This window comes from Camellia sinensis, chromosome 6 (genome assembly GCF_055761805.1).
Source record: "Camellia sinensis isolate YWXY chromosome 6, ASM5576180v1, whole genome shotgun sequence".
Taxonomy (NCBI): Eukaryota; Viridiplantae; Streptophyta; class Magnoliopsida; order Ericales; family Theaceae; genus Camellia; species Camellia sinensis.
Genome location: NC_138966.1, coordinates 33,636,194 through 33,650,229, shown reverse-complemented (window position 1 = coordinate 33,650,229; position 14,036 = coordinate 33,636,194). Strand labels below are relative to the sequence as shown.

The window sequence follows — 14,036 nt, the reverse complement described above, 5'->3', positions numbered from 1 at the left end:
TTGAATTTAATTCACTTTGCACCTAGAATAAATCTAAGCCATGCATTGATTTTTCTCTATGTATTTCTTTCTACTAGTTAGACCCAATGCATATTTAGAAAATTTCTATATATACAAGATGAGTTCTTTTTCTTTATTTAAATTTTTTTTTACCAACAAAAAATTTATTAATAAAATGAGTATATATTGGGGGAGAAACAAGAACAAAACCACACATCTCCAACACATAACAGCCACGTAACTATAAAATACTAAAATATCAAAACATTACGTACCATTACATACTTGTTGGCAAGATACTTAGCTACCAACATATAAGACCAACGGCAAACAAAAGAAAAACACAACTCAATTGACCAACAAATCAAATAAATTAAACAAGGAAATATCTCTATTGATATCATTTCCTCGCTTTGGTGAGAGCAATCCCCAGTAGTGGCAGTGTCAATCTGTAGGCAGTAAGCACCAAATTGAGGTCCCCTAATTGTGCCCATATGAGGGTAACAGCAGTAATAATGGAGCTATACATGGCTATGGTGTCACAAAAAAATGAACATGTGAAACCACTTGTGTTTTAGCATAGTTGGCGGCATGCCTTGGTCAGGTTCAGTCTTGTTATAGCCACTGGGTATTGTGCAACCGGCTGCAAAAGTTATAGTGGCAACAAGGGTGGACACCAATAGAAGAGTGTTGAATCGGTCCTTATAGCTATCTATGTTCACTTGATCCAGTTGCATAGATGCTTGTTTCTTTTTAGCATTGAGGGCTTTTCTACAGTAAGCTTGTGGTGCACCAGCGGCCTTCAATGCAGCCCATGTTAACCTTGCAAGATAAAAATGTCCCACAAATTTAAGCTATGACCACCTAATGGCTATTGAAATAGCAGGCCATTAAAATTCCTTCCAGTCAATGCTAAATAATAATTCATAGTACTATGAAAAGGAATGTTCACACAGACAACCTTTGGAGAACTTCAGCTTTAGCACTACAAGTGAAGAAGCATTTCGAGATTGTATATATGGACTGGCACAAGATTCACAACAGTTACCATTACAAAACATTAATCATGAATAACAATAGATATAGCTTTGCTTGGACCCTATTTTGACATATTAACGTAAGTGGAGTTGATGCAAATAAAAATAAATAAATAACATGAAGAATCAAGAGCAGACATACCCTCATTTTGTTATGTTTGATTAGGTATTTATGTGTAGGGTTATTTAATTAGCTTAGTGCATACCTTTCGAAATGAGGGCATGCTTTCCATGTAGTATTCAGCAGAATCAAGAACAGACATACCCTCATTATTCACTATGAATCCACTCTTTCATCCCATGTTAGGGTACTAACAATCTTTGGATGCCAATCCATGGTAGCCAAATGCAAGGGTGTGTTTCCATGCTTATCCCTCATGTTTATAAAGCTTCTCGAGCTCAAGAGTTTGGAGAATGTAACTAACCATGTTATGTCCTCTGCTCTGGGTAGCAACATGAAGAATATTTTGACCATGACAGTTGAGCAGTTCCCTCGAATCAGGCCAATAGTGAAGCAATGCCCGGACAACATCAACGTGGCCTTTAATTGATGCTAAATGAATAGGAAGTAAGCCACTGTTGTCCCTTGCAATAGCACTTGAACTCTGTCTTCCTAACAAGTATTGAACCTCTTCAAGATAGCCCAATCATGCAATCAAGTGAAGTGGAGTCCTTCCTTCCTTCATCTCTTAATCGAATGAACCATAGTTCTGATTTCAATAAGGCATCTAAAACACCTGGGATTTTAAAATAAATTGAGAAACAAAAATGCAAAAGCCAAAGAGAAATCAAGAATAAGTGTTAGAATTACCTCGGTTTCTTTTAAAAATGGCAGCATGAATAGGTGATTACCCTTTAAGTCTTTTGTTTGTATTTTCAATCCCAATTGTATCACATAGAATATGCGTGACAAGTTCCAAAAACCCTACTTCAGCAGCTAGAAACAGAGCTAATTTCACTTCATTGTTCAGATAATATAACACTTCTGGATCTACCGCGATCAAATAATAAGCTACAACTTGGTGACCGTTCATCAAGGCCTCGTGTAATGATATGTTGCCCTTTTCATTTTTTACCCTCAAAAGCAGATTATCCCTATCAACATCTCTCTAAATTTTCCCACCATTTTCAGAACACATTTGAATCCTCGGAGCGTATAAATCAACCAGATCAATGTCAAACACTAAGCACTTTTTTCCTTTATTTCTCTTTTTGTTAAGTACTCAATAACAATGTACTTGATAGAGTACTTTGAAGTAATCATCCTCAACATACAGAAGCACAAGAATTGCAAAAAGTCATGCCAACTGACCTCTGAAGCAACAAAAATTATTGACATTACTTCAAAGAGACATAACAATCAAGTAAAACTGATACAAGGGAAGCCAAATACTTACCTGAGACTGAGGGAAGATATCAGCAAGAAGATTTTTGTACCGCTTCACAGGCTGTCTCGACCTTGCCCGCAGGGAAGGATAGAAGAAACAGATTTTACCACAAATGGGCAAAACCCGCCTCAACATAACCCCCATTTTCCAAGGAATTGAATTCAAACTTCTCCCCTGAAAAACCAAATCACAAATTCAAACCAAAATTCACCAAAACAACAATGACCCAATTGACCAAATGAACAATAATAATTCAGAAGAATTCCCAAAAATTTCATTTTTGTGGCAATTTAACGAATTGGACTCAAGAAAATCGCCAAAGAAAAGGTCAATAAACATATCAATTTTGCAAAATTCAAACAAATTTATCAAAATCTAAATCATACCCACCAATCCAAACAATACTAAAATTCATATACTGAACAACCCAAACTGTTAAGATCACGATCTAGATAAGCCTACCAACGAATGAACAAAATTGAGACAAAAAACAAAAAAGGGTCTAAATATTGATGAGTAAAGGAATGAAAAACTAAATAATTTTCATAAGAAGCTCTGGTTATCAATCCAAATGCCAATAATTAACGTAAAGAAATTAAATATTGAGAGAATACTCTTCCAAAGGCCCACCCAATGTTTTTAAAGGTGATAGGCGCACCAAGGCGCCAAGGTCTCCTAGGGCCTAGGCTCAAGGTGCAAGGCGAGGCACAGACTTCACCGAAGTGAGGCGCACTTTGTACGGAAAAAAATGTATAATTTAATATAAGTAAATAATTTAGGGTTAAACATAAACAAAATGAAATGTTAAACATTTAGTGTTTTTGGGAGATTAGGAATTAGGGCTAATTTTTCTTCTATCATTGATTTGGGGTTGAATGCCCAATATATTGGCATTTGTAATAAGAGTAGAGATCTTCTGTAGCTGCATCATATTAAATCAATGGTTAGATTTTAAACAAAACCAATTAAAGCAACAATAAAAAAAGCCCTTAAGACGCAAGCCTTGGGCCAATCAGGCGCCTTATCACGGTCTTTTGGCTTGGAACACTACAAGGCACAAACCTTGAGACTGGACGGGACTTGGGCCTAGGCGCACGCCTAGGCACTCCTTATCGAAGTCGCCTAGCTTGGAACACTATAAGGCGCAAACCTTGGGCCTGTATGGGACTTGGGCCTAGGCGCACGCCTAGGCGTGCCTTTAATACGGACCTCTAATAGTATAAATCCTCTACCCACCAAACAAGCTGCCATATCTCCCCTCAATCAATCTTCTCCAAAGACTATGCCGCTTTAGTGTAAATCTCAATAGCCAATTTTCTAATATCGCCTTATTAAATAAGTCCAGCTTCCTAATCCCAACACCTTACTGAAACCTCACTACAAAAATAGATTTCCATTAACTACTATACAATCTTTAAATTCTTTCGGTTATTAACTGATTTTTTGAAATTTAGCTGAAATTCCAACCAAACTAATAGACAATGTAAGAAAGCCATTCTTTTCCAGAATGCCAATTTCACCAAATATTCAAAATTTATAGCCATTTTTTTGCTATCTAAAACTTCATCAATTCAAATTTGATTAACCAATCTGAATCTAACTCTTGTGAAACTTGAGTAAATTAGGAAAATTTTAAAGCGATGTTCCCAAACAATCAATTTAGCTATGATTTTCTACATAGAATTGCAGCAATCTGTTAAAAATTACAGCCAAAATAAGAAAACAGAGGCAACCTATGAAAACCATACAATTAACATATTAAGAAAATAAGGGCAGAAGGAAGAACTCCAAAATCTTAGAACTCCATTTTTTAAAAATAATTTGGCTCCTTTAGACAACACAGTCACCCAAATAATAAATTCTTCACTTAAAATTGAGGCACCACAAAATAACTACCTCACAATTCTTGTTTCAATCAACTCTATACAAAAAAACTCGGGGACCTAAGTTACTAAGGTTAGTGACTCACAAGTATTCCTCCAAGATCCACAGAAGAACATGCATGGACAAGTTTCCCTCTCTCTTTTCTTATACCGGGTGATTATTAAAGGAAGAAACAAAAATAAACAAATAAATAAATTTATAAAAATTAGAAAGAAAAAAAAAACTCAAAACCAATCTAGCATTGATGTGCACAACCATATTGACCTTCCTTGGGGTCGAGTAGACTTGACAACTATATTAGTCTCTAAGGTGACATTGGTATCAACCTCTTGAACATCATCCTTTTCAACAGATGCAATATGCATACAAAGATGATCCTCATCAAACCATATAATGATACTAAGTGTAATGTAAATTCAATTTTATCTTGATGTACCTTCATCCTTGATTTTTGCAGCTTCCTGAAAAAATAAAAAGAAGAGTCAGAAACAGAAAAATACAAGAACAATTTTTTTAAAGCTTATTAAATCTAATTCGAAGGATAAATGGGACAATTACACTTTCAATCTCTTGAGGATGCTGTCAAACTATGATGTATCGAATGCCCTCATCTACACCAATACCTGTTGTAATTTTCAACAATTATGTCCCAGTACCAATTCAATTGCCAAGCTGCTCTATATGTCATGAACTCCTTATTTATGAAAAACTCATCCCATAACAAGGTTAAGGTTATTAGCTCCTTTGATTCAGAAGACAATTAAAATAAAATTAAAAAAAAAAACTTTATGTTCTAGGCAACAAAATAGAGCATGAATTTGATGAATAAACAAAAAAAATCAGAGAAACGAAGAGCAAAAAAAAAAAAAAAAAAAAAACTGCAATGTCCTGTTTGTTCTTAACTCTGACATATCCTTTGATCCCTTGCTTCTCTTTCCCAAGGCCTTCGCCTTCTTCCCATCCTTACAACACAATAACATCTTCACACCATCAACACACACATGTACACATATATACAAATTAGAAACTTAAGATAACCACAAAATTTGTTACAAAAAAGTAGCAGGAAAGTACAATTAGTTCTCTTTATAAAAGAAAATCAATTTGACATGTTTCAAAATTTCCAAGATGTCAATAGAACAATCAATTTATATACATGCATGTGTACATACATATGTAGAAAAGAAATCATGCTTCATCTAAAAAGAAAAGTTAGAAATTCTTCAATAGTAGCACACCCATTTCATATCCAACAATATTTGATGCAATGAACGAAGCAAATTTGTGGAAAAATAAAACAGCAGCAACATCCAAAGAAGAAGCATACATTTACATAATCAATAAAAAACAATTGAAATTTAGGATAATTTTTAGATAAATTTGCAGAAGAAAAAACAAATCCAAACTTAGATACACAAAGTTAATGCAAAAATGTCTTCCTTATACCTGATTGAAGAACAATAGAGAGACACACAAAATGGGTCATTTTTGTACCTGAAACAAAACGACCGAGAATAGAAAGCGAACCCTTCATTCAATTGGAAGAATAACAAGTCCAATCATTTCAATGAAAACTGAAATCAATAAAACAGAGCAACAAAAGAACACAAAACAAACCTCTTAGGCTTTGATCTTCTAACTTTATTGTTGAATTTTTAATATATTTCAAAACCCACTAATAAGACCCAAGATCTTTTTATCTTTAAAATTTTTTATTTCTCTATTGAAAAACATTCACAGTTGTTAAATTATATCTCCAAATATTCATATCTTAACATTCTTATATAATTCATTGACGATAAATATTACGAGACATGAGATCATAAAATTTGACTAAACTTGGCCCTCAACCATTAATGTATAATTTCAATTATTGAACAATATGAACAAAAGCAACTACTATATTATCCAACTTTCCAAACACAAAACTTCTGTCATTCAGACATTACAGAGTCCATAATTTGCTTTTATTATTTATTAAAAAAAATTGCTGATTCTTAGAAAGATCTAAGGAAGCAAAGTTGACTGATCATGTTGGCTACAAAACATAGGAAGTGGCTGCTTAAACTATTTCATAGAAAGTGCTGAAGCAGTAAGCATAAATAAAAATCAAAATAGAACTGGCTACTTAAACTATTTTACTTTTTTAAATCGAAATAGATATTTCACAGAAAGTGCTGAAGCTGATGTCATTTTAAATTAATTTCAAACTAAGGAAGTTGAATTATGCTCTTATTGTGCTAAAAACCATAAAAAAAATTCATTGCAAGGGGGGGGGGAAGGCAAAAGTGAAAAGCTGAAAAATAGGCACTCGGCCAAAAAAACTTGTCTTCAAGAGGAAAAATGCACATAGACTCATTATGCAACAACTAAGACAGACACTGAGACACCCCTTCAAGTAGATACCATTGCTTTATTGTGCTACTTAAAGGTGTGGAGCTAGTTTTGAAATAAAACATAAGCAACTCTAATTTTGCTTATAAATACAAACCACAAGAGATAATCCAATAAAATAAAGCTTCAAAGATAAATTCCGCTTACGTGATAACACCATTTGATTTTGCTAATTTCTTCCTTTATTGCATCAGTGGGCACCCTTATTAAACCTTTTCACCTTCTTATATTGTTTTCCTTCAACAATTTTCATAAGCCATTCTCGTCTTCGAGTTACAAACATAAGATATCCCATAACCATTCCAAATACAAATCTGCATCCATGCCCCATTACTAGAACTTGCCATCTAAATCCACTTGACTTGTCGGATTCTCGTATTGTTGGAATGTTGGTAGAGGTGGCAGTGGCTACAGTTCCTTACATTTCTTTGATAAGGGAATTCCACATAAAGCCAAGTTCCCATTGTATGAATCATTACCAAATGTATTAAACTGCCTCCCTTAAGGAATTGATCCTACTAGTTGGTTGTCCAAAAGGTTCAATAAGAAACATCAAACTTGCCAATTGCCAAGGAATCTCCACAACAAGCTTGTTTGAGGAAAGGTCCAATGATTCAAGGTTTGTTAAACTTGCAAGTGAAGTTGGGATATGGCCTGTAAGGTTGTTATGAGATAAATTGAGACCTCGAAGCGAATTAAGCTTCGCAATGGATTTCGGAATATCTCCATGGAAATTATTGCTTGATAAATCAATGATTGAGAAGACCATCAAGATTCTTGAATATTCAATTTCAAATCCTTTCATCACCACCACCACAGAATCTTGATGATACATCTCACCCATCACATTCATCATAGCTTCAAATTTTTCGATATAATTGGTTGGCAAAGGGCCACTGAACTCATTATAACATATGTCAATAATCCTCAACTTAGTGAAAGGAACTTTACTCTTGGTCTTAAAGGCGTCAATGTGACCATGAAACTTATTAAATCTCAAGACCAGACCCGCAACTCTAGAAGAGTTCCTAGCCAGTGGGGGAATGTATCATTTATCTTATTTATTCCAAGATCTAGAACTTCGAAGTGTTCACAATTGAGCAAAGATCGCGGAACTTGTCCTTCAATCTGGTTGCCATTCAAGTTAAGATTCCTCAGCATGTTACCTTTTGTAACTGCTGCAGTAAAGGTTCCATGAAAGCTATTCAGCACTGAGAGACTATTGCTGAAGTTTCCCAAACAATGTGGAATAATTCCACTGAAATTGTTATTGGACAGATCAAGAACTTTAAGTGAGTTTAGACTACAAATTAAAGGAAGGATTTCTCCTATCAATTTATTGTTTGAGATAGAGAAAGCAATTGTGGTGATAGGTGGAATAGGGAGTGGTCCATGGAGTAAGTTGGAGTGCAGGTCAATAAATTGTAGTGTTTGCCATGGAAGTTTCTCTAAACCAGTAAGAAATTATTAGAAAGATTTAAATCCTTCAATGATTTTTTCCCCACATCCAATACCTATTTTGGAACTTCACCACCAATTTTGTTGTTTGAAAGGTTTAGAGAAAGCAATTCAGCCTGCACTATAGCGATCCCGGTTCTTCCTCCTTTCGTTGTTGTATCCGGACTTGGTTCCGTGGATGTCGGTTGTGGTTTATATCTTGTTTCCGTCCTTCAATACTTTGTATTTGAGTTATTGGATGTATTGGGTAGGATTGTTACAGGTTGGGTGTGATTGGGAGTAAATGGTTGCTGCCCAGAATTTTGGTCCTTCACTCGAGCGAGCCTTTGGTCGCTCGAGCGAGCTCTGTGTTTTAGATCCTTCGCTCGAGCCAAGGTTCCTTCACTCGAACGAGAGTTGAGTTTTGTATCTGGTAGCTCAAGTGAGAAGTCCTTCACTTGAGCTTGCGTCTAGTTCTGGACCTGAAGGTTGCAATTCCTCGCTCGAGCGAGCTTTCCTTCGCTCGAGCGAGCGAGCTCTATGTTTTGGAGTTTTTCGCTCGAGCGAGCTTTTCTTCACTCGAGCGTGCTTCTGTTTGCAGACCTGAAGCTTCGAATTGTTGGCTCGAGCGAGGTTTTCTACGCTTGAGCGAGGATTCTTTGTGTCTGGTCGCTCGAGCGACTAATCTTTCGCTCGAGCGAGCCTGTGTTATATCAGTAGGCAGCAGCGGGGAAACACTTCACTTTTTCATCCTCTTTTGCTTTCAAAACCCTAGATCCATCCTCTCTCTCTCTCTCTATACACCTTCTCTTTAGGGATTGATCTACTTTTAGTGTGTTTCTACCCTAAGTTCTTTGTAAGAAAGATAGAGGGTTGTGTGGGCTACGTTTTAATCTAAAAATTTGTGGATTTGGATCACTTTGGATTTTCACCATCTATAGCGGTCCCGGTTCTTTCTCCTTTGTTTGTAGTATTCGAACTTAGTTCCGTGGATTTCGGTTGTTGTTTTGAACTTGTTTCTGTCCTTCAATTCTTTAAATTTGAGTTATAGAATGTTTTGGACTTGTTTGTTCCAGGTTGGGGGTGATTGGGAGCAGGTGGTTGCTGCCCAGGTTTTTAGTCCTTCGCTCGAGCGAGCTGTTTGTCGCTCAAGCGAGCGTGGAGTTTTGTGTCTGGTGGGTCGAGCCAGGGTGGCTTCGCTCGAGCGAGCGTTGCGTCTGGTACTAGGACCTGAACACTGGAATTCTTGGCTCGAGCGAGCTTCTGGTTTGTTTGCCCGCGCGTGAGTTTTCTGTGTCTGGTCGCTCGAGCGACCAGGTCTTCGCTCGAGCGAGTCTATCGTATTTCAGTAGGCAGCAGCGGGGAAAAAGATCATTTTTCTCCCTCTTTCATTCTTGAAACCCTAGTAGCCGAGAGTCTCTCTCTCTAAACTAATTATCTCTCTCGATTTCATCTCCTTCTAGTATGAATCCATCCTAGGTCCTTTGTTAAAAAGGTAGAGGGTGTCGAGGGCTTCATCTTAATCGGAAAAATTGTGGATTTGGAGCACTTTGTTTTCGGGTCATATCTCCTTTTAAGTTCTCCTTTGAGGTAGGGATTCTCCTTGTTCTTTTTCAATACTACGTCTATAGATAGACATGTGGTAATTTTTGTATTGCATGAAAACCATTTTATGTTGGATTTTTGTATAAATTCATGAGGTTGAACTTTGGGTTAGTTGTTGGATTTAGATCTATTATCATTAGATGTGTTTTGGGGCTAATTGGGTGTTAATTAACATGTTGTTGTTGTAAGGAGAGGAAACCCTAATATTTATTTGGTTTAATAACTCAATAGAGGGGTTTTGATCATTGGGTAAATACTTGGGTATTTTGGGTTTTGAATGAAGCCATTGTTGTTTGTTGTAGATGATTGAACCTTTTTATCAATATTGGGAGAAGGGGAGGGAAATCCTATTTTAGTGATTATGATTTAACTTGTATAATTAAATTGGAATGGCTTGGAGATGAATGTAGTAGATTAAAATGAGCTGTGGCTTTATTGTCCTTGGATTTGATTTTGTGAAAAACAAAAAGGATAAAACCGGTTTTGAAAAATAAAGAGAGTTGGTTTTGTGAAATGGGAAAGGTACTTTGAAATGAGTATGAATGTTGGATTGTTGTATCTTATACTAATATGTTAGTATTAGTGATAAGTTGATGATCTCATGATATTTGAGTTTGTTAATAGATGTACAATATACATGCATCTAGAGGTTTTGTCCTTGGTCATCGGTGGAGGATGACATGGTTGTGTTGAATTGTTGTGGATACATTACACCTATGTGTTTATCTACTTTAACTCGTTGTTAGATTCTTGTTGGTTATGTATATGCATTATACATGTTGGATATGCCTTGTTGCATGGTTGTTGTTGGCGTTATATGCCGCGCTTATAATCAAAGGTACCGTTACCTTCCAGCTAGCGCCTGGAGAACTGTATGCGCTAATAATAGAAGGCACCATACCCTTCCAGCTAGCGCCTGGTAAACTGGTATTTTGGCTTACTACGCACATAGCTAGTAGAGCGAAGTTGGTTGTAGTTATTTCAGTATATCTTTGGCTCACTAAGCGCATAGCTAGTTGAGCATGGTGGAATTGTTGTTGTTTAGTTGTAACTGAAAATATCATAGATTTGATTGGTTCCAGTTCGGAGAACCGAGTTACTCCATTGATTGATTGTATACATGTGGGTGGGTTGTAAATTTATATTTTTACAAGGTTATGCATGTATAGGTATGATAGTAGTGGAAGTGAACCAAAATGTCTTTTTTTTTTGTCTTTTGGAAAGTGTGAAGGAGAATGAATGTTTTAATGATAAACATGTTTTGAAAAGGTACATCTGTGTATGTATAGGAAGTGGAAGAGAGTATCGGGCTTAGTGAGATTATTTTCCTAAGTAATTGTTAATGTTATGAAAGAATGGGAATGGGGATTAATGAAAGGAATAAGGAAAGATGAATCGCTTATAGCGTTGAATGAAACGGTTGTTTTCAAGAAAAGTTTATATATATATATTTTGTATAAACTGTCATATTACTATTCTAGTATGAGAATGAGTGTGCATGATCATAGCTATCTGTAAGTTGTTATTGTTGAGGATCATGTTGAGATCCCTACTGGACTTTATGTTCATCCCACGTTGTTGAATCTTTTTCAGGTGTTTAGCAGGTTGTGCTACAGGATTTGGATCTTCTTATTTGTTGGCCACGGGGCCTCTTTGTTGTTGGCGGAACATCATATGTGTGAAAGGGTTACACCCCTTCATTTGTTTATTTAAAGGTTGTAAGCCCAAGGGCAATTTATTGAGTATGTTCATGTAACATTTACTTTGCATACGAATGAGAGTATTTATATTCATTCCTATGGATTGAATGTATGAGTTTATTTCTGCATGTTATCTCTGAAATTGAATTAAGTTAATGAATTTGGTAATGGCTTCGAGTATTAAAAAGTGGGGCGTGACACCATCTTCTCCTTTGGTCTCTTCATTTCGAGGTAGGGATATCCTACTCCATCTTATGAGTTTTTACATAAACTTTGGTCATTTTGATTAGTTGGTATTGTTGGGTAATATTGGGAAAGTTAGGGTTTGTTATGTAATTTATAAAAATGGGGTTTTCAAATATTAAAACCCATGTGTATGTGAGATAATGAAAAATGAAATTATTGTTGTCAAATTGGTGAAATCGAGCCTAATGGTTGATATTGAGAAAGGGGGGATAATTCCCTAATTATTGAAATAAATTAATTTGTATGATTAATTTGAGAAAATGTGGAAATATGAAATTGAGTGAAGGATAATGAAATTGGGAAATTATGGGATTAAATGGTGTAGTTGGATTAGTTAATCACTCACCTATGAGAATGTGGGTATTATATCTGTTTATTGCATTTATTATCTGTTTAGAAATAACTGCTTTGGGCTATCGGTGGAGGATAGTCTTGATTGTTGTAGACATTGTATGTTGATTAGGGAAAACTGAAACTAATCACATTAAATATGTCATTGAATATGACAGTTGAATTAATACAGCAAATATGTGTATTGATTGATTGTTGTGTAGGACAAGTGTTAAATACATTGTATATGCATATTGTTTGGGAGGAGATAGGGGATGTACTCCATGGTTTGAGAGGAGATAGGGGATGAACTTTCAAACTTGTTTGGGAGGATATAGGGGATGGACTCCATTGATACAGTAAATATGTGTATCACTTGAAGTGTTAATACAGCAAATGTGTGTATTAAATTGAAGTATTGGAGGTGTTTTAATATGAGCTTTAGTCTCATTTGAATTGTTGATATTGGAAGTATTTTTATATGACCTGTTGTCTCATAGAAATTGTTTGGCCAGGTTCTGAGCCATGTTTGTATAAATGGAAAATTGGATAAATAATGGAAAGTGGAATGTAACATGGACATGATTGTCATGGAACTGTATTGTGACATAGGTATTGGTTTACAAGTGTTAACCATCTATCAAATGCTAAATGTTTTAGTTGTCTCTCATACTTGGTTTAGTATACCTCTACTGGGCTTTGGCTCACCCTATATGGGACATCATTCTCAGGTTCAGGTGACATGCCACCTCCAAGGACATAGCTTGGGAGGTTCTGGGAGTTGAAGACTCTTTTTGATTACTTTGTTATTTTGGTATTACATGTAAATTCAAGCCAAGGGCTTAATGTGTATGAGTTAGTACTCTTTTTTTTTTAACCAAGTGTTGGCTTGGAAAGTTGTAAGCCCATAGGGCATTTACTTTTGTTGTCAACATGTAATACTTTTGTAATGAAGACTCTGATAAATAGAAATATGTTTTATTCTCTTACATCTATGCATGTTAAGAATGTTGGGTTTTATGTATTATTTTGAGGGCGTTACATGCACTCTCAAGAAGTTTGGAAATTTGATTGCAAGAAGCTAATCCTATAGTGTAAAATTTGGGCATGGTAGAGTTGACACTGTTGTTGATGCTCAATGAGAGACCATTATGTGAAAGATCAAGATGGGAGAGATATTTTACCGTTAAAAGCTTATCTAGCTCCACTATACCACCTAAGTTATTTGATGAAAGTGACAAGGGTGTCAGGTTTGCAAGTTCATAAAAAGATCCTAGAATTTGTCCTTGCAACTTATTGCCTCTCAATTCTATAGAAACCAGTGAAGGTAGAGTAAATAACCAAGATGGTATTGTCCCATTGAGTGAGTTATTTTTTAAATCAAGTTAAGCTAACCTGGAAAGCCCAATTGCATACAAAGGAATGGGACCTGTTAGCTAATTTCCAGAAAGGCCCAAGAAATCAAGTTGGCTCATGTTGCCAATGGAATCTGGTATTTGTCCATTCAAATTGTTATTAGAAAGAAACGAGTGAGTAAACTTTGCAAGGTTTGAAATCGACAAGGGGATTTGACCGCTAAAACTATTATACAAGAAGTACAAATAGGTGATTTGTTAAGGTTCCCAAGAGAAGCTAGAATGGACCCCAAAATGTTGCACTCAATGAGGTACACACTATTCAAGGCTTTAAGATTGCTGATTGAATCAGGCACTTGTCCAGAAAACTTGTCCTGGAGAGATCAATAATTTGAAAGGAACTAGTTATATTAAAGTTTGGAACTTTCCAGTGAGGTTTCTGTTATCCCATACCTCGAGCTTTTCGTAGGTTTGGGAGGTGGAAAATGTTTTCTGGGAATTTCCCATGCCGTTGACAAATGCAGGACTAAGAGATGGCAAAGAAAATTGATTTAACAAAGCAAGAGGTAAAGGTGAAGAGATATCCAATGCATCAAGGTGTAGTTCTCTTAACTGGATTAGGTTCTAAAGGAGCATATTGAAAGTGTGTTGTTCAAGTCT

At 35.8% G+C, this 14,036-nt stretch overlaps 1 long non-coding RNA gene across 1 annotated transcript; it reads right to left on the bottom strand.

Moving 5' to 3' along the window:
• Positions 1 to 238: 238 nt before the first annotated feature.
• On the bottom strand, positions 239 to 5,591 carry LOC145792618 (uncharacterized). Its single transcript, XR_014332173.1, has 3 exons — positions 4,395 to 5,591; positions 2,435 to 2,599; positions 239 to 2,351 (listed from the first exon to the last, which is right to left on the bottom strand). It is a non-coding gene; the product is annotated as an uncharacterized LOC145792618 (long non-coding RNA).
• Between the last annotated feature and the right edge of the window lie 8,445 nt (positions 5,592 to 14,036).